Genomic DNA, 23,122 nt, shown 5'->3' on the forward strand with positions numbered 1-23,122 from the left:
GCAGAGAATATTATATTATAAATGATTTTTAAAAATAACAATGTTGACAAAAACGTGAGTGATGGTTCGAGATAAGGGTTTGGGTTCGGGTTTTTTCAACGCTTTGTATAGCTATAGCTGGGTAGGCAGCAAGTAGTTACTTTCTATGCTTTCCGCTGCAAATCGAAACAATGCGAGTTGAGTGGTGGAACACAACACCGCAATATTTGGAAGGTACTTTACATAATGTTTTTTTTCAGCTACACGTTGAATCCTGCATATAGCAGGATAAGAAGGGAACTTGGGAACGTAGTATTAGCACAATCACGTTCCCATTAAGAAATGTGGAACAGTAGAGAACGTAAGTGCCCCCAAGTAGCGGAACTCAACGCTGCGGTTAACCAATTTATCAGAACGAGGAAATTAAAATATTAAATATTTAATTTCCTCGACAGGAAATCGAACCCACAATCTTCGCGTTTACAGACACACGCTTGTGCCCCTGCACCACGACTGACCTCTGTAATTTGTTATTTCTATAATATACATACATCTAAGGTTACATTATCTATATATACTAAATATCTATCTTAGCGTCTAGACTGGTAATTAACTAGAACTTTATTCGACATTCGTAGGCGGAAAATAGATTCGTAACAAAAATACAAACCGACCAAACAAATTCATGCATAAAATATAAGCTTTTACCAAATTCTAAATCCTCTTTAATTAAGAACGAATATTTGATGGTTTTTCGTAGTATACAATTCGAATTATTTTAAAAAGATATTATTAGCTTAGGTTTTATTTGGATGTTTTGTACTATATTTTTGGTTCATATATGTACATATATTTAAGTCAAAATAATAGGCTATCAGTAAAAGCGTTGATTGTAGGTTCGATTCCCACTCATCATTATACTGGTAGCATATAGAGTGATTTTGAGTTCCTTTACATAACAAGAAATGTCTCGATTTTGGATGAAAAGTGGAAAACCTCGACACGTCATTTTGGAATAATATATTTTATATCTTTCTCCATGTCATCAACTTGTGATCACTGAATACGTGACTCCTGACGTATGTTGTCTCGGCAAAGCGTGGCGTGGAGTTCCGTCACTCAACAGGCAATGCCTCCTGAAATCGGCGGAAAGTGGGATAATGGCGGAGTGTCTTAAGATGGATTTCCGTTGCCTAACCTGCTGCGTGCGGGATACAGCGTGAAGTTGACCTATGTACTTTCCTGAACTTTCTTAGGGTAAATACAGAAAATAAGTTTCAACCATACATTTTCATTGTAAATTCAAAATATTTTAATACATAAGAGCCCTCGTTGGAATTACTTTCTTGTTTTAGATTATCATCCGAGCTCACAAGTTTATGTTTCTATGACTTTCATGACTATTCAGATGAGCGATACGAAATACTTGAGCTGTTATTACTTCAATATTTGGGAAAATTTAATAAATCGAAACTATACTGACGGTCTTTCTAGAATCATTTTATTTCAGGAATTTTAAAAAATCTTTATAGATATTTTTAACGTATTTGAAGTGTTATTACACACAGAAAAAAAGATTTTTTTTAGAAATCGGTTAAAAAAAATTTAAAGTTCAAATTTTAAAAAATACTTTATAAGTGTGGACACAACACTTTAAATACTCTCTTGCCAAATTATATTTTAAGTAATTATATTTGGGTTATAAAAATCTATCTACAGATTACAAATTTTTATACATTTTCGAAAAAAGCTTTCCTATACTACCTTAGGAATTTACATGTCAAATTTCTAATTTCTTCCACTTAAGACACGTTCGTGCCTCACTTTCCGCTGAATTCTCGAGGCATTGCATGTTAAGACATTTTTTTAATAATATACAACTCTATATAAATTCCCAATTACTCGAGTGGGCAATTTTAACGACTTCAAAGTCAACCGCTCGCGCGAACGTAAGCCATCTGACGTGTAAATGATATAATGTGTCCGTCCCTTTCACACTATATTAATTTATGTATAGCCATCCCTTTCACATTTAATGCCTGGATTACCTTATAGAGTGCTCAATGTATTATTTATGATGAAAAACCAACGTAAAAGATTAAAAGATTATAAATTTTATCTTCGAGCCCAGAGATATCGAGTAGAGTTTAAGTGACATTAAACGCAGGTCCTATATTCGATTTTCATACAGGAAAACAATATTACTTCAATTATTTTGATTTTGTCAATTAAAAAAACACACACAGCGTTGACTTCTACCATTCAACCACGAAATTCAATTACGTGCTTAATAAAGCTTATTAAGAATATACATGCACATATATATGTAGTACTTAAAAAAAGTTAGCTTCACGTTCCCGCTGTATCCGCGTATGCAGAGAGAAACTAGTGTTAAGACACTCTGTTCCCCACTTTCTACCGAATTCTAGAGGAATTGCGTGTTGAGTGGTAGAACTCTACGCCGCGCTTTACCTCGACACCAGAGCGAAGATATTGAAATATAAACATAAATAAATATTTCACTTCCTCGAGCCGGGATCGAATCCACAACCGTCGCGTTACAGTCTCACTCTTCTGCCGCTGCGCCACGACGACCTGTATATAGTACTTTATTATTAACATATACCTACAATATATTACACTACAATAGTTGTTGTATAAACTTGTATAAGATGCACATACACATACATACGAGTGCATACACTCAACACGTTCGCTCGTTCGCTTCGCTCTTCGAAACAAGGATTTTAGCTTAACTTAAGGAGTACTTCCTAATTAGTCCGTAGCTGCACGCGGTATTCATCTCACGCTCGGTGGAAACGGGAATTATGATAATTTAGTGTGAAATAATAACTACTTAGCCTTATACATAACAAATAATTAATATATTGTCTGTATATTTTCTGATTTTTTCTTAGCTGCACGCTGTAACCCGCACGTAGCATGGTAGGCAGAAGTAACCTAGGAACGTAGTGTTAAAATATTCCGTTCCCATTTGAGTTGCCTCAACATGTGGCACGTATAAAAGAAAAACTATTCATGGTATTAGCAGAATCGTTAATGATGTAAATTTTATATTTGAAATATTTAATTATAGATATTTTAATGCTTTTATTTATTTTTTGTAACCTAAAAAAACACATAATTTTACGCATTAAACAAAGAAGGAATATAAGAGACTAAGTAAAATGCAGAGAATTCGTCCAGAATATTTTAAAATATTTGTTTCTATATGCACACGAGAGTACAGATTCACAATACAAAAGATTTTTTCAGAGAGAAATCAAAAATGCCAATTCCAACTGGCTTTCCGTATAGCCTGTCATACTATTGAATTTTTATCTTCTATAGTTAGACCAAGAGTATGCTGTATAAAATAAATAAATAAACACTTGCAGCTACAAACATTTTCAAGAATAGTTACAAGAGTCTATCAACTATTCTTGAAAATGTTGAAAGTATAGGAATACTCCTAGAGTTTTCAATAAGAACTTAATCATTTTATTGTTATTTTACAATTCATATTTATTATTCGTTCCATTCTTGAACGTCAGTGTTTATAAAAATAAATGATTTAACATTTCCACTGATCGAGATGATTTAAGGTCTGGTAACGAAACAAAGCACGGTGTTGACTTTTGCCACTCAACACGCAATGCCTAGAATTCGGCGGACGGTGGGGAACGACAATTTCTTAATGGGAACTGATTTCTTTTCTCTACTAAATAAATATCAAATATCTAATTATAAAAAAAAAACAGCCTATTAAACAAATAATCGTGGAGTCTATACGATGATAGCCGCGGGCGGGTCGCTAGTATAGTAGTATATAATATGTAGACAAGTCCGAAATTTAAATGGACATACAGAAATCCCCATCGGTAACCTATGACGTAAATCCAAAAGCCGAGTGAAAGCTTCGGTTATCAGATTAATTAGCCTAATGCATTCCACAGTACGTATCTGGCGGATACCAACGTATGGATATAAAACGCGAACAAAGATTTGAGGTCGATTGAAATGTATTTATAAATATTATTGAATGGGTATGTTTGCTTAAAACTAGTTATAATTAATATAAATTGATTTTTTTTATGATTATAGTTTTTTATTTATTAGGGCTCTTTTCGCGCAGCAACAGAGCTTGGCCGCGTGACGGTTGTGGGTTCGATTCCCGATTGGGAGAAATCATTGTTTTTATCTCCTAGTTCTGGGTTAGCTCTGTCTTCCCTGTGAGGCATACAATGTGAAGCTGAAAATGATGTTTATTTGTGTATAGTAAATATGCCTACTATATTGCTTTAATTAAGCTAGTCTAATAGGCATACTTAGTAAATTTATCATATTTGGCCGTGATAAGTTAAATTTACGCAACTGTAATTTTTTTATCGGTCATAATTTCAGAAATATCTTAATTAAGTGTCATTTTAACTTTTTTCAGCTTTACGCTTATAACAATATACAGCAGGATAGGCAGAGTCTTCTCTGCCTTTGTGAGGTCTTCCTTATCAAGTCTTCAACTTTTCGCTGAACCCCACAATATTATTCGTCGATTAACAGAACTCAACACAGCGCACTTCTGACCATAGCAAATGTAAAACATTCCTTCGAGAGGAGCTTGAACTTATAACCATCGCGTTTATAGTCATACTCATAAATATCTAATATGAAAAATCAAAACATTTTCATGTATTCCATTTATTTAAATTTGTAATCTACAACGATTTGTTTTACAAACAGCTTTAGTAAAACTGTAATAAATATAGATTATCAAGATTAATTGTTATAATCATTTTTTTTTCGTGTTCAAATCTGATAAAATTCTAATTTTCCTTAATGTTTATTTAAATGTATTTTAAATAACATAAAAAATATCGTTTGTATATTTTATAATTTTATGGGTTTTACAATGCACAGCCAAAAAAAGTTGTCTTGTTATTTATTAGCTTCGTAACCCGCCATTCCTTAAAAGAGAAAATCGAAACCCTGTTATTATCAGTTTGTTTTCATCTGTATGTCTGTCTGTCCGTCTGTCGAGACTATTGGTCTTATTATCACGTGATAGCTATCAAGCTGAAATTCATGTAAAACTATTATTAAGGCCTACCGTTTCTCAGAGCAAAAAGCAAGATAAAAATAAGCTTCTAAGTCATCGCAATCAAAAATATACGAACGTTTATGCATTGCTTTTTCACTTTTCCTATCAAATTCGGTGCGCGCTCCAAACCTATAGGGTACTTCTGTGGGCCTACAATTATGAAATTTGTAAAGATGTGAGACGGTAAGTTCTCATTTCTTCACAAATTTCATAATTACAGATAAAGGAAAAAATCTAAAAAAAATTATATAACTTAAAAACAAACATTACAAACTTGTATTTAAAATCAAATTAATGAAAATTTTTTTTTATTTCCATAGAATAAATCATTTTATTATCTATGATAAATATTACCATGGTAATTACTGTTTGTGAAAGGTTTTTATAAGCTATTTTATACAATGGCCGCGACCGCAAACCGCACGTCAGTGTCGAATGCACGTAAATTCATTAACGGGATAATATCACGATCGTTTTAGAAAAAATATTTTTCCAACGAAAAATATTGAAAGGAAAGTCTTTTCTTACTGCTAAAGTTCCTTCGTTTTAGAATAAAATTTATATATATTATATTATTCTATGCTAGTGAAATGTGCTAGCGAAATTGTGTATATTTAAGAGGAGAATAGATTTTTATCGCTAGATTATCTCCGACCTTCTTCCATAGCAGTCCATAGCACACCAGATATAAAGTCATAGTCATATTAAATATTTCATTCTCGAGTGGAAATCACAGGAGAGAGAGAGAGAGAGAGAGAGATGTGAATTTACAGTCGCATGCTTGTACCTCTGTGGTAATACATAATGTAAATATAAACACAACAATATTTAACTAAACAAATACGTAAAGTAGATAAAATTTATCGATTTAAATATTAATGATGACTAAGAATGGCCGATAGTGGCTCGTTACCTTTGAATTATAAATGTAATCAATAAAGCTGCCGTTAAAAAATAATTTAGTTAATATTTTTTTTTGTAAGTATATATCAAGTTGTTATCTTTTTAATTATTTTTGTCAACTTCACGCTGCATCCCGCATGAAGGCAAAGGAAGCTAAGTGATAAGACACTACTCCCCATTTCCCGCTGAATTCCGGAGGCATTGCGTGTTTAGTGACGGAAGGAGATTTTGCACATTCACAAATATCAGAGAAGGTTTAAAATAAAAAAAATGTATACGGTTTTTTAAAACCTTATCTAACTAGAGGAAAAGAGTAAAATTGAAGTTAAAGTGTAGAATTTATTCTTACACCTGCAACCCTACAAATCGCGCCACTGTATTTTAGTCTTGCTCGGAGATTTGGAACGGTTTCCTCGATATCTTTGTACATACCTATATACCGAGTACTTATTCTCTAGACTGATGTGAAGTAAAACCTACTAAAATGGAAAGAAAAAATAAACTTATTTCTCTATTTTCTATCTCATTAAATAATATAGTTTTGCCGAGCTATCAAAGTTAGCAAAATATATGTATACCTTAAAAGCACATAAACATTACCAAAAAATTAAACACAATACTCATTATATTAATTTCTTACAATTCGAACTTACTATCTCCAAAGTATTGACACTTAAATCTTTAATTCTCTATGTCTTATTACTTTTCTCTTCTTCTTTAATTCTCTATTTCTTATTACTTTTCTCTTCTTCTTTAATTCTCTATTTCTTATTACTTTTATATCAAGAGCTTTGTTTGCCTAGTCCACCGACGACCTTTATCTTGTTAGATTATGCTAACAAATGCGAGTTCTGTTGTAGCACAGGCACATAAGCGTGTGACTGTAAGCTCGCCGGTTTTGGGCGCGATTCCCACTTGAGGGAATGAAATATTTAATTCTGAAGATCTGGTAACTAGACAAAGCGCGACGTTGAACTCCGCTTATTAACTTGTAATGCCTCAAGAACTCGGCGGAAAGAACTTATACTATATATTAATACTTCCACATAAAATGTCTTAACACTAGGTTTCCAGTTGCTCTCTGTTTTCTACGCGTGGAATATAGAATAATAATTAATACTAACAATTTTCTTTAAAATAATCATAAAATAATAAAAACAATAGATAAGGTTATTGTAAACGGGCTGACATTTCAACTACCACATATTTTATTTAAATAATGAAATAATATCACACATGTTCTGCCTAAACTTTGCCAATCTTTACCTTAAATAACGAATCCTTTACAATTTAACTATCAATTTTTATAAAATTAGTGTTTTGCGAGTAGTAGGAAAAAGAAACAAAAATACATTGATTGCCGTAAGACGTACGGTGCGAGATTTGCCTTCAGTCAGTCAAATATACATAATTCGTAGGTACAGTTCAGTCAGGTTCGTTTATGGTGTGCTTTCGTATGTACCGACAACGCTGCGACTACGATATCGTATACGATTTAACTTGCATTCAGAATTAAAATCGAATTAATATATAAGTAAATATTTGCATACATTTACTTATACTAGACTATTCTACTAATAAGTAATTTCTAGTAATGATTTACAGACTATTCTAGTAATGATTTACAGACTATTCTAGTAATGATTTACAGTGTTGATATATTAAATTAAAGTCCGAATAATACAGTACATAACACAAGAGTAGTTGCGGCCGCACAGCACAGCAGAATGCTATTTGATTGTAAAGACAAAACTTTTGGGTTCGATTCCTACACGATTTAATGAAGTATTTTACATTTTTGACGCCCTGGTAACAGCACAAAAGATATATAGGTAAGTATATTGGGTACAAAATTTCAATTTCATTTACAAGAAACAAAATAAATAATTTTGTTAAATATATTAAATATCGTACGATATAAAAGTGGTTAATGTAACAACGGAGTTTACATATATTTACATAGCAAAACGACATTTGCTCGGGTCCGAACAGATGATTGTTCGCTGTTTGTTCAAACTTCAAGGTTCACTAGATTTAGCTGATTTGTTGAGAGGACGCACTTTGCATTGCAGAAGTCACTCTGAGGCACGGATTATGGAGAAAAATTTAAATGTATTTTTAAATATTATACAATATAAAATGTTTAGAATAAGTTTTAAAATTTAAGACCTTGCGAAAATGATGTGGAAAAGTCATATAATAACAAATTACAATAAAATCTGGTTAAAGGAGGAGGAGTGCTCCGTACCAATTTCTTGATTGTAACTTACAAAAGTCGACAAAAAGGTTTCGAGAACTCATTTGTATGAAATAAAGTACAAATATATGGAGGCTATAATGGTTTTTTTCCAATTTTCCTCTTTATTTGTATTAAACGATCTCTTTTTAGTAGTTTAAGAACCCTTTAGGCTTCGTCTACTTTTACTTACTTTTTTTATTCATTTCTACGAGAAAAGACAGAGAGGTAGAGAGACGAGCAGCAAAATGATGTAGATTGAGGGAAGGTTCCGCTTTTTCTTTTTAATAATAATCACTTATTAAAAAAGAAAGGTTTCACTTTTTTTTTTGAAAAAAATACTAATAATATTTCAAGCTTCTTACAAATAGTTTATATATTTTTTTTTATAACAACTAAGATGTCTTATCAACTAAGCTATCTATTTATTACATTATATAGAAGTCTGCATTTTGTAATGAAATTTCTTCTTTAGATTTATATATTCAAAGAGTTACACAATGCGGATCGGAATTAATTTACATGGTGGTTGCCATTGAGCAATTTAGTGGGGTAGTTGCGGCTAACTTATAGACAATTGGATTTACTACACTTTGAAATCAACACGAACGGAGAATTCAAATCATTGATATAATAATGAATATTTGTATTAAAACAAGCGCAGTTGAGGATATAGTAAGTATAAGTCTTCTCTATTTAACGGATAGTAGGCAGAGAAAACTCAGTGAAAACATTGACATGTGACCGAATTTGGAGATTGCGTGTTGAGTGGCGGAATTTAATACCACATATCGTCTTCACGGGGGAGGAGAGATGAAAATAATTCCCCCATTAAGGATCGAACCCACAGTCATTTTATTTACAGTCAAACAGTTTCCCACTGCACTACTACGTAGTGATATCGTAAGTTAACATACTTATCTAGAGTATCATGTAGTAATCAGTTGAAATCATTTAATATAATGTTTTTGTATATAAATTATAACAGCACCTAAATAAATAACTTAAATTAAACTATATTTATTCATACATTATATGTTTAAACATAAACATAAACAATTTACGTTGCATACACAAGGATAAGACGACAAGTGTCGGTAATCTTTTGACGACGCGACGTCTACTTGCATCGTTGGTTTAGTGACTTCAGCTGTGAACGATACAAATATTAAATCCTTTAAGTGCTTGCTTTTAAACTACTTTAGACGGTGGCTTTGTTCGTGTTTTCCATTTATTTAAAACTAAACCACGTTTTTAGGGATATTGGATGATAGGTTTCATAGTTTTGTAAAGTTTTTTATTATAATTTTGGTATCTTTTAAAAATTATTTTAATTTTCATCATAAATTATCTTTACATATATGTTTAGGGTTGGGTTGTGTGATTTTAGTAGTAACTCGTCACACATTAAGATGACATCAGTTTATTTTATAACAATGTATTTCCTATGTAAACAAAAATATGTCCCAGAAATTTAACATAAATCCAATTGAAATTTGCAAAGTACTCGTACATTTTAAATAAAAACCTTATACATTTTATTCCTTTGAAAATTAAAGGAAGCTGGCCTTTCCTATAGAGTACTATATAATCACAACTTAGCTTCGAATACCGACTCGAATAATATATTGCAGTCCTATTCTGGATCGGAATAATATTGTTTATTCGACAGATACGATGCGATTTCCAAATATATCTAGACTGTCTCTTCAGCTTATTTCAGCTAAAAGCATTTGTCTGCTTTTACAGAGTGGGTTATGTTGTTTTAATAATAGATTTAAATATCACGTTTGAAATATACGGTTATGTAGTGTGTATTTGTGTTTATGAAAGAAAAAATAGTATAAGGCACTATTTTTAAGTTGTAGTATATATTTTTATAAAGATTGAAAAGTGGAAAATGAATTAACGAAAACTTACGTAATATATTTTCTTATCATGAAATGCAGAAGAAACCTTTACATTGGTGCATCTGGGAAGTTCCACCAACATCGTTTTTGTAAGTATTGGACATAATAAATAAAAATTACATATTTATAATAACATATTCTTTCTTTGACAATTTTCTGAGTACATTCTGTATCGAAATAAATTTTAAGGTAATTCTTGATAATTTCTTGTAGAATATTCAGTTATAAAAGTAAAATTAGGTGTATCAATACGTTTCCAGAATAAGTATCTGAAGAGACGGTCAGCTGCGCTTCCTCGATCGAGTTACTAAGTTCGAGAGGTCTCAAACGGGTACAAGGGAATCCTTGTTTAAATTGAACATCATTTATTCATTTCAATGCTGTGTCATGCGTTTGTGATCTATTGATGAGTGTTTGCCGATGTGAAGTCATTTAAGAATCTGTCCCAGAAGTTAAAAATGTTAAAATATCATTGTAAGTAGTGGATACTATAGGAATATTCTAATTTTGTATTTTTTTTTCAGCTTCATGCTGTTTTTCCTAATGTATCGGGGAGGTAGAAGAAGCCTAGTGTTAAGACACTCCGCTTCCCACTTTTCACTTAAGTTGTGCCTCTGCGCCATGAATGGAATCAAAAAGATACTTTTTTTTCTATTTCTGTAGAAATGGCTTATGTTTTTAGTAACTACTCGGCTACTCGTATATGGTTAGGCTACTCGTATATTGCTATTAAATGAAAGGGATAGAATACTGCAAAAAGATTCTTTAAAATTCATATTTTATTAAAATTTGAGTTTCACTAAATTTCAAGATATAGTAACAAATATTAAACACAAAATTTAACAAAATCGGTCACGCTCTACTTACTGTAGATCAAGTCGGCACTGCCAGAACGGGTTCAAGTAAATCTTTGTTTAAATTCAACATTATTTATTCAGATCTGCGATGCTGGGACAGTGAGTGCTCACTGTGTTGCATTCGTCGTGCACATTTATCAAAAGTAGGGGCTTTTTATATTTTAGCTAAGTCGTTTGTCTAGTGACCCAGTTGTTATTGTTGTAACTGCTTTTGTTTATTTGCCTATTTTGTTTAAATATAATGATTTAAGAAAGGTTTAGTATTGCAAAATAGAGTTACAGGCATCGAGGCATTTTATAATTTAGGAAAAAATAATGCCAACTTTGTCTTTGCTCAGGAGCAAGTCTGGCAGAAAATCTTTTACATCCAAATGTGGAAGAGGAGGTAAAATTTTCTATACAAATATTTAGACAGTGTGTCTGTCTGTGCGTCTGTGCGTCTTAAAATTCTATGATTGGTTAGCTATATAATAAATACTATTAAAGTTTTTTTTTTGCGTCACGTTGTATCCCGCACAAAGCGGGGTAGGCAGTGAGATTTTATATAAAAATGAAAGCTTATCAGAATTAAGAAACAACTGTTTAAATATTTTTAGGACTTTAAAGTTTTATTTCATAATTACGACGTTACTCCGGCACGCTCTCTTAATCGCACTTAAACTAATTATATAGTTTGGTGTAGTTGTAGCTCGTTCAGGAGCTTCCTGTAGCTTGGATCATTTTTGGTAATTGTATTAAAATTATATAAAATTTTAAATGATAGCAGAAAATACTAAATATTGACATATATTTTATTTCGATGGCCGTCCGAAACTAATATATATATATTGCGTCAAATTAATTAATTAATTAAATTTATAGAAAGAATATTAATAAAGGGTTAACCTTTCGGAGCTTCGTAACACTAATTCTCTCTGCCTACCTAATTAAAAATTTATTTAAATAAAATAAAAAAAATTGAATCAACAAAGGATAATAAAACATTATAATTGTCTTATTTTCATCGTCTCATAAATATTAAAGATACGACCAAAGCAATTCTGTTTATTTTACAAAACCTCGTCGGTCACCATTGATCGACATTGTACGTTGATTGACTTTTGATTGGAAATTAATAGCTCAGCGCATTCAACGGCCAGCTCACTTATACGAGCCGAGCATGGGTTTTTGAAATATCACAAAAATAAAGACTTTTTTTCGGTACATGAGGTTTATGGTGTTGGCCCTACTGGCTTTTAAGGGGATATGGGGTAGGGAAGAGGGTACTATGTTCCTAAGAAATCCCAAGCACTGTGTGGCTGTTGGAAAAAACTCATTGTACAAACATGTTTTAATATTCTTTATTTTAGTCAAGAACATAAGATAAATCCAGAATATAATTTAAGAATATTCATTGGTTCGCGTAATGTAGGACGTCCTCCAGCTAGATGGGGCGACGATATTCGCAAAGTGGCGGGCAGCGGCTGGATGCGAAGAGCTGAAGATCGAGCTCAGAGGCGTACCATTGGAGAGGCCTATGTCCAGCAGTGGACGAGGACAGGCTGATGATGATGATGATGATGATGAATTTGTTCGCAATTGGCGTTTTCTCTATTAGAATCACCCACACCAGCAAGTCAATACAAAAAGTAGATGAATGATAAGTAATTTTAAAAATATTATTTTATTAAAAAGAAGTTTATTTTGTCTTTTTGAGAATTTAGTAAAGTGTGAAATGTGAAAGGCTGGATTACTTGTTAAGTAATGTTTATTTTTATTTTTGTAATATCAAAATAATTGGAAATATTTTTTACCCTAAGCCAGGGAAATTACGTAATAACGGAACACAACGCTGCACTTTGCTCAACTAGACACGCATATTAAATATTTTTGTTTTTAATTGAGATTGTCGTGGAGCAGAGAGTTAGGAACTGGCTGCAAATATGATGAATTACTTTCCATTTAATCACAAAATAGTTTTCTGTAGTTGGGTGGCGGAATTCATCATTTCCTTGATGAATTCCGCCATTCAACTGTAGAAAACTATTTTCTACACAGAAAATAGTAGATAAAATTGCAACTGGGTTGAGCAAATAAAATATTCATCCTACTTTGAAATAAGTTTATGTAAGTTTGAAAAACTCAGATTTCGCGCTGCAGCCAGCCATCCAGTCGGCTTAATCAACGCGAGTAATGGAAGTGCCTTTGTTGCGAATACACTGAATCAAGATGTTATCGAATGTACCGAGGGCTTTATTAAAATTCGAAACTACGGATTTGAGATCGTAAAAGATTTTATATATTTATGTATATAGATACATAGATATATAAGTTAATTTTATTAGCTGGTAGTGTATAATAGTGTTTCCTTCATTGGTTTTTTAATTTATATAAAATTATTGGATTCACGCTTAAAAATACGCTTTATAAATAAATTTGTTTTAAGTGTTTTCCGCACATAGTTGGGTAGGCAGAGGGAATTTGGAAATCTATATCTAGAGTTATGATACTTTGTTCCCATTAAGAGATTTCCGTTTCCCATTTCTGTCTAATTATGGAATCATTGCGAGTTGAGTGGCGGAACTCCACGCTGTGCTTTATGTCGACACCAACACCAAGAAATAAAAATGTTAAATATTTCAACCCCCTGAGTTGGAATCGAACCCACCCAGCCTGTCGCGTTTACAGTAGCTTGTACCCCTACACCACGACTGGCTTTATCTTCTTACGATCTTATTTATGTTGATATATGATTTACCGAAATTTATGGAAAATATTTTTTTATTTAAAATCCTTGACTAGTCAATTTTATATACCTTTTTACCTACATACGTTTGTACTTTTAATATTCACAATTTTATGAATGACATTTTATTTAAAATGCATAGAAAAGTTCAAAGAATAGAACTTTAACGGTTTCATTCAACTGATATAGCTTACGAAATTGTATTAGAAAGTGTTTAACTTTCCAGAGGTGAGTCACAAAATACTTAAATGTTCATGGAAATTTTGCTTTTTATTATAATAAAATTATATTGATACTATTAGTCAGTTTAAGCGATTTTTTTAAGTTCACGCGGGATACTTCTCGCATATAACATCGTGGGTAGAAATCTAGTTTATGATACTCCGGTCCACATTTTCCACTTAATTCATTCCTTGACAAGAATTTTCTAACCAAAATTCTTCCATAATTATAATATTTTTATCAATCCAGATTCTTAACTCGATTGGTCATTAAGCTTTCTGTCAAAAGTCATAATGGCACCGCATTGCGGTTCACTCATTGTAAAACATAAGCGTTCTTAAGACGTTGTTAATAGGAAATATATTATTTTCTTTGAAAGTCTCTATGAAACAAAAAAAAATGTAGAGTCACGCACGGTCCCGTGTGAATGGACTCAGGGGTGTATTAGTTACAGGACTTTTTACTGTATAACTACTTATAACTTATTAAAAAAGGCTATGATCGATTTTTCTATGAGGTCGTCGTAGCACAGTGACATATTAAACCCGACATTTGTGGATTCGATTCCCACTCCAGGAAATGAAATATTTAATATTTTATTTGCCAGATCGATAACTAGGGAAAACGCTGTATTGAGTTACGTGATTCAATAGGTAATGCCTTGAAAATTCGGTGGAACCTTAAAAGTGGGGAACGTGTCTTAGCGGGAACAGAGTATCTTAATACTATGTTCCCAGATTCTATCTTCCTAAATAATATATTTTTTAGCTTTAAACTGTATAGTGTTAAAATTTTCTGCTCAATTTTCAAGATCTTTTTTCTATATCATTTTCTATATCTATCTTTAAAACACTATTATTGGAAGGCAAAGATAACTAACTGATAAGTTCTCCAATCTCTAATTCAGTGCGTACTAATTGCAACCGTATTTTACTTATAAGGAGAACGTCAATTATTTGATAAATATAAACATTTTAATTGAAACTTGAAGCCTTTATTACCAGATACGTCACACTATGCAACAATAAAGTCATTTATATTCCTTTATTTTCCTTTTAGCTTTACGTTTTAACTCGCATAAAAAAGAGTATCCAGAAAACGCTTAGCGGCAATTTTCCTTAAATATTATTTATTTTTGACAGAGCAGAGAAATGAAAATTATTAACATATAAAATAATTAATTCACCAGCGGGGAGTTGAATCCACGACCACCGTTTACACTCAGACGCTTACCCATTGCACCACGATGGACTTAAAATAATAATTTATTTATTTATGAGTAAAGCAAAGTAATTTGCGTGTTATAATAAATATCATAATAAACTACTTACGTCGTTACACCGTTGTTTTATTAGAAATCCTATTTATAGAATGCGAGGAAACATAAGCTTAAGCTCGAGCAGGGCAAGGCTTGTCGCAAAATATTAATACTAGCACAGTCAGTGTAAAGCTTATATTAAATGAGTAATGATACTATAAATACTTTTGCTAAGACAAATAAAAGTAAAATACTAAATAAACACTTTAAAATTTGTATTGCATTTGAATAGTTTTTATTTTCGCAGTATCCCACACGTAGGCAGAAGGAACTTAGGAACGTAGTGTTACGACACTCCGTTCCCATTAAGACACTATCTTTTCCCTACTTTAAGCACTTTATGTAGAAAAAAGTAGATCCATTATGACATGTAACTTTAGCACAGAAAAAATCGAGCATCTAAGTCAGTTTGCATTATTTTTGCTGTATTTTTAAATAAAAAAAACTAGGTGTATTCACATGTATACCATAAAATATGAAAGCACAATAACGTTGTTCGATTTTAATGACGTGAAGTACACTCACTATGATTTATTACTTTCTGATTACGATCGGCCGATTATATTCGAAAACCATTGTTAGTTATGTCGTTATTTGGAAATTATGTGTAGTGTATTATTTAATAATTTATTTGTTCGATAGGTGTTAAATATATATCCACTCATATATATATATATATATATATATATATATATATATGAGTATATGTTTAAGTCTTTTTAAAAAAGGGGGTTTTTGATAGAGGGCAGTTCTATACTCACTCGCGAAAATTAATTTATTTTCTTTTATTTCTCCGTTCTGGTTCATTATAGAATTTGTTGGAATTATATAGAGATCATATGAAAGCTGCTTTATTTTAAAATAATTTACATATCTATTGAAATCTGGTTAATCATTTAAAATGTCGCTCGTGCGGTTTGAACCTGTATGACTGATATTCATTTCTTAATGTATAAATGTATTCTATAGTGTACAGGTTGCAAAATGTTATGCTTGTATCGAATATAATGTGGGTTCGACCACCATTCATCGAAATTATATTTTAAATATGTTCATTTTGCGGCTCTGGCGAGATAAACCGCGGCGTTCTGTTTTACTACTCAACACACATATCCTTAACACTAGGTTCCATGTTATTTGGAAAAAAGCGTGAGGCTTCTTCATATACGAATCACCTTACCTGACTTTTAATGTGTAATAGGAAAAATACAGATAAGAAATAATCTAAATAATACATTTATACTCAAAGTAAACCAGAAAAACTAATAAGCATTAAATTGTGAGCTATCCCCGCCGGATATAAGGTTGTTAGAAGTAACATTTATATTTCAACATTGTATTTAAAACGTGCATTTTCCTAGCGTGGGCCATTTAAATTGTTTCATCCATGCAAGCTCTACAAGCTACGATCAACGTTTATAAAACAACGGAATAAACTTAACTATGTAACGAACGAGACTCGTGTAGATTTCTTTGTTATGGTGAATTATGTTTATTTTTATGAGTTTACCATATTTTACCGAGTATACAGAGACATTAGTGTGAAAACTACTTTATAGAAAGCAATATATCTTCAAAGTAGTCTTACCAGACCGTAATAATGGAAAAAAACTGACTTAAAAATCCCGTCAATTGCGAAGGATTGTTGGTCAACGGAATGTTGCTGTAATAGTAAAGTATAACTTATAAAAGTTGCCGCACTTAATTTTGATTTTGGGCATATTCACAATTTTTTTGTTTGAAACGAACTGTAAATATAAGTTTGTAATATTTTTTGAATCTGACTATTTTATATTAATTTCAGCTTGATACTTCTACTAGATCTTGAGATAAATGATCTTGACAGACGGACAGACGTAGACACAGTCGCAGAATAAAATGAACTTATAAGGGCACCGTTTTTCACTTTGAATTACAGACGATTAATAAATATATTATCAGTTCGAGTTTTCAGTATATTTATAGTATTGGAAATGGCTAATATTTAAGTGCGTATGTTTTGTATACTTGTTCTCAAAATTTCTCGTAAACTAAAACTCATATCGAGAGAATTATTTAGATTATCAAGTTACATGAAAACAACGTTGTAACACGAAAATACAATTATTTTTTTATTATAAATTCAATAACAAATAACAAAATTACTTTATTCTCAAGCACTAGTATCTGTTTCTATTTCTGTATTGTAAAATTTAAAGTTAAGCTGTCATTTATTTAACTATTCGTAGCACATAGCTACGCCGTAGCAGTTGTACGTAGGAGGTGTCAGCGGACATTAGTGTCGAATAGAATTACCTCTAAGTAATAAATGTAACCATTTAGCTTTATCGATTTCCAATAAATAGATTTACTTTCATTATATGTTTATTAAACTATTTAATTTGGGGCTATAATAAGGAATTGTAATAGATACTGTAGATATTAGTCTTTTTTAGAATCAATTCCACCTCCACGCTTTATTCCGCATAAAGTTTGATGGGAAAAACTTTGTGTTAAAAACCTACGTTTTACACTTTTCTATCATGAACAAAAAAAGACATTCATGCTCTCGTAGACCCCAGTGGAATATCTTTTTTTTAGTTCATGGCTAATGATACAATTTCATCAATTTTTCTTCAGTTACACTATGATATTTTATATGACACTTTGGAATATAAGCAACCAACTTCAAGCAGAAAAGTACCCTTAATTGTCGTATACAAAATTAAAAATAAATAAAATATATATGAGTATACATATAAAATATATATACATACATTTGGACCAAACTTTATAATTTTCTGATTAAATCACATTAGTCTTAAGTCTAACTAAGCACTTTTCTCTTTATTTTACATATACTCTAAAATGTGCTCTTTGGCTTTAACTTAAGAGCTGAATTCGTATGCGAATTTCAATTAGAATCCCACAATTATTACAAGTTTATAATGAAGTTGGTACTAATGCTTAATATGAACCGTCTGCCGTAAAACTGCCTTGGGTAAAGTTTATTCTTCATTACTTGACTTTGTGCGAGTTTTGTATGAGTTTTGCGGGTTAATTCACGTGCTGACTAAAGAAAATATAATTATTAATATTTGAATAACAAACATTGTTGGAAAGTGTGGTTGTACATATTAGTATATCACATGAATAATAAATATTTTTTTAATTATATGTATACTTGTGTTATTTTAATAATATGAGACATTTCGGGTGCTTAGGAACTTTGATTAGAGAAAGAGAAAAAAACAAAGATTTTCTTGTAATTTAAATAGAGCTGTAAAATCTAACAATTGCAGGAGACAGATAAGAAGGATATTCGCAACTTAGTCTATGAAAACAATAAAAACTTTTGAATGCGAGCTCTAGCTGAACTATCCACATTAGCAGCATCTTTTCATCTTCAGTTTAAGACAAATCTTTAAAGTTCTACGTCCTTTAAAGTAGTAAGAGTCCTTTATGAAAAAAATATAAAATAAATGTTTAATATAATAATAATAACGTTACACCAATTATTAAAAAGACATTTATGTTTATTCATAGCAGGATAGGTATAGGAAATATACTGTTAAAATACTCCGTTCTCAACTCACCGTTCAATTTTTGAGACAGCGTGTTGAGTAACAGAACACTTTGTTATATTACCGGGGCAAGGAAATTAATATATTTTCTTCCCACGAGTGATAATTGAACCCATGTCATGGCCTTAATATTCTTATGATTATAAAATGTACAATCAAAATATTACCTAAAAAAATGGCAAAAATATCCAAAAAAAATATGCGAATTTATAATGCAGTACTTTTATTCCATGTGTTTTTACCATGACTCTAAAAGTCCTTACGAGGCCGAACTTACGTGAGAAGTTTTCATTACAACCCCAAAGCGATGTGTGAAGCCACAAGTGCGTTCTACGTAGGTTTTTACGATGTAATTACGTGACACCTTTCGTTTGTAGGTTAAACGTATAATGAATAGATTACTATTGTAATATATACTACAGTACAGTACGGGTGTATAGTAAATTTACATAAGTCCCAAGTTCGATTTCTAATGCACGTAATATTAATATAGTAAAGTTTCATCTTAAAACATTATTTTTTTGGCTGTAGTAGCGCAGCAGTATAGTACGGTTCGATTCTCACTCAGGGCAAGGAAATATTTACATTTCTTTCTGTCTATTAACAAAAGTAATAGTATCTGCTTTACATATGAGATTCCGAGTAGTTCCCGTGGACCTACCCTTATTGACAAGTTGTGTTAACCTACACATAGAAAAAATTTATCTGCAAAGTGAAAACTTATAGATTTTTTCAATTCCTCTCGTTTCCAGTTAGACACTGCGCTACAAAGATTTATTTATTTAAATTTTATAGCTTTAGCAAAAAGAAATGTAAGGCAAGAGAAAACGATTACATACCACAACGGCGGTTCACCACTGAAATGAAATACGAAGTAATACTAACGAAGTCATTTTAAATTGAACTACAAGATAGCATTCTCAGTTTAACCACGTTTGAAGAACGCTTATAGGAAAAACAAAGAAGAATTTACGTAGGATTTCATAAAGTTATTTTAGTGATTTAATTTTAATTGTTAATATTACTTTTGTAAAAGTTGTGAATCTTATTGGATAATATAGTAGAATTTGACGGAAAGTGGGGAACGGAGTGTCCTAACACACCTAGTGTCCTCTCCCACACCTAATCCCTCTGCTTAATCTGCTGCGGGATACAGCGTGAAGCTGATTATTAACCAATTAAAATAGAGTGAGTGTAAATGTATATATAACCAGATTTCTAAAAATATACCATCATACTCTTCTAAATTTACAATTTTTTTTCACGGAAGTGTTTCTATGATAACTTGTTCATTTTCATATTTCCCATACCAAAACGCTGTATATTGTTTAGTGAGTCGAGCAGACATTACCCAGAGGAATACGAGCTAGTAATGTAAATTACAATATACGTACATTTCTATAAAAATCTCCTTTACTAAGAATTCATTTTTAATTCAGCAACCAGTATGGTTTTTGTTTAAAATGTTGTGGGAAATTGTAAATGCACTGAATGATTAAACATTGTTATTTTCAACGCTGGACGTATGAGATTTAAAAATAAAATTTGGAAGTTAAATAACGAGGGAAAAGCGACGGATAACTACGTTAGTATTATAATTTGGGCTATTTCATGTGATTGCTCGTTTTTTTTTTTAAATTGATTTATTTGGTAGTGTTTAAACTGTTTTGTACAAACTTATATTTATAGTTCATTTTTTATAATAAGTGCTTACGCTCGCAAACTTTAATTTGCATGAAAATTTGGAAAAAAAATGATAATGGAAATTTACTTTATGTTACACATAAATAATATGTTACATATAATTACAATTATACTTAATTTCATACAAAAAAACGTGCATACTTTGTTCGCAAACTTAAATTTATAAATTCTTATAATATATTCTTATAATATAAAAAACAGGTAAAAAATTAAAAAATCCTGAAATTGGCACGAAAGCATATGTGGTTCATGTCACATACGTAATAAAAACATAACCCTCCTTTTGGGCCTTGCCGTAGTCGGGTAAAAATAACTTTAAATCGAGAATATACAAGTACATTTATTACGGAATATTCGCCGTACAATTTTCTGTTAAAACATCGAATTCCACTCGAACGATGTTTATTGCGCAATTGGATAAATTATGTAGCGTACATTGAATGTTGCGCAAACAAAAATTGTGTTACGTTTACATTTTTGTTGAAATAATGTGGATTGTTAACTATTAAATAATATAATATAAAGGATATTTAGAAAGAGTTTTTGTAAAAACTCTGTATTTCTTAATTTTTTTTATATTTATTTTAAATTCACTCTTATCAGAGCAGGCACTCTATTGTAGATTCGAATTCTAGACGTGAAGGAAGACGATACTGCCTAAGTTTAGTTATATAAAAAACATATTTTGAATAATAACAATAAAAAAAAATAAAAAATTATTATCAAGTAAAATTACAATATTAGAGTGAAAAAGAGAATAATTCATTTCCCCGAATAGAAGATTGAACCGTCAAACGTAACCACTACGCCACAGTGGCGTCAAATATATTCTTAGATATCAAGATTTTATATACAATAGAAATTTATAAGCATTGCCAATTCTAGAGAAACACAAGAATTTTCATATAGCTTTATAAAAGGAATTGCATCATAACAAGCAAATACATATATTTATACAAAATACAGAGGTTTTAGGCGACACGTAGAAAAATGCTTGAAGATATAAAAAAGGCTACTTTTCCGCAACGGAATGGCGGTGTTTATTGGAACCAATAAGGAAGGTCGAAATAAATCAGTGGCAATAGTTTCCAGAAAAGAAGAAATAGTGTAAGAATGTAGTTTTGTTCTTTAGCAGGATTATTTGTTTTCGTAACTAAACTACTTACTTAAGACTACCTGTCTACATATACATAGGTCTAATCTGACATAGATAAAATATTTGTAGATTTTGAAATGTTAACTTAGATGATTCTAATTAATTAAAATCAGCCTTTTCCTACTAATACGAAAATAAAGTGAAAAATAACTAGGGCTTAGTGAACAAAATTGTAAAGAAAAACGAAGTGTCTTGAAAATAAGTTGTAAAAGTTATAAAATCATAAAATGATTAAATATTAATCTATTTAAGGTAAATGGGGAATGAAAATGTGCCTTAACACTAGATTTCCACGTTCCCTCTGCCTTCTCTGCTATATGCGTGATACAGCGAACCTAAAAAAAAGAAACTAAATAATTAAAACATATAAAAATATTAATTTCACGTTACCTGAAAAAAGTAATATACCCATACGTTTTAATTTAACAGATGAGCCTTGTCCTTACACATCGCGACCGCGGTGTCCCAGATTTGACCCATGTCCCATATTTACAGTTAAATATAATGAATATCGGCAATCGTCCGCAGGTTGAATCGGTAATGAATGATCGAATGTTCTATAATGACTACTGACATTCGCTGTATCAACAAGCAATACGGTACTACTGTTCTACAGTTATTTGCAGATGAATAATCATCTTTTGTTACAGTTTGTTTAACTGAGTTTATAGTTTTATCGTATATTTGTGTATTTTGTGGGTAGATTTTAATTTTATTGAAAGGAAGTGTCAAAGGAAGGTAATGACACTATGGTTCATTTAGTATTGTTATTGTGCTTTTTATTAATCATTCGAAGAAATAAAAATATTTGAAATATTTATTGTATTTAAATAACGATGGAAATATTCTAGTGGACTTTGAATTTTATTGTACCAATATATTTTTTTAATTTAATCATCTCATTTCTATTCTTCTTCTACTTCAATGTTTTATTGAATTGTGCTTATAAAAAAAAATGAATTTAGATTATTAACTAATGGGTACATTAATTATTAGAATATGAAGGTGTATGTATTATCTAAGAGCCTGAGCTGTATTTTCATACTGAATTGCAATATATTAAAAAGATTGTATCTTTTAGTTCACCGCTAAAAATATATCAAGATTATTAAATTACAATTACGGTGATTGGAAATAATCTCTGCTAAATACGTTTAGAATTATTGGCAGGAAAAGGAGAGCGGAGTGTTAAAAGAGGTCATTATATGCGAAATAAAACGTGAATATAAAACAAATATAAATTACTTTTATATATCCGTACCTACATCGTGTAATGAAGCATGATAGATAAAGTTTGCTTCAGCTCTTTATGAATGGTAAAGTGGATAGCAAAAGGCGCACTAGGTGAAGAAAAATGTATTATAACTGTGGAATCACTGTTCCTTCTGGCAATGGAATAGAGTTAGGAAAGCTTGTGATTATCCTTCTGGATTGAAGAGGCTTCCAAAGAA

The 23,122-nt window shown here is 31.2% G+C and overlaps 1 protein-coding gene across 3 annotated transcripts in view; it reads right to left on the minus strand.

Moving 5' to 3' along the window:
- The window catches only part of LOC146529654 (uncharacterized), a 137,335-nt gene that overhangs the window by 47,532 nt on the left and 66,681 nt on the right, over positions 1 to 23,122 (minus strand). The window lies entirely within an intron of this gene.

This window comes from Heliconius melpomene, chromosome 18, assembly GCF_056956725.1.
Source record: "Heliconius melpomene rosina isolate 202511_hmr_F chromosome 18, ASM5695672v1, whole genome shotgun sequence".
NCBI lineage: Eukaryota > Metazoa > Arthropoda > Insecta > Lepidoptera > Nymphalidae > Heliconius > Heliconius melpomene.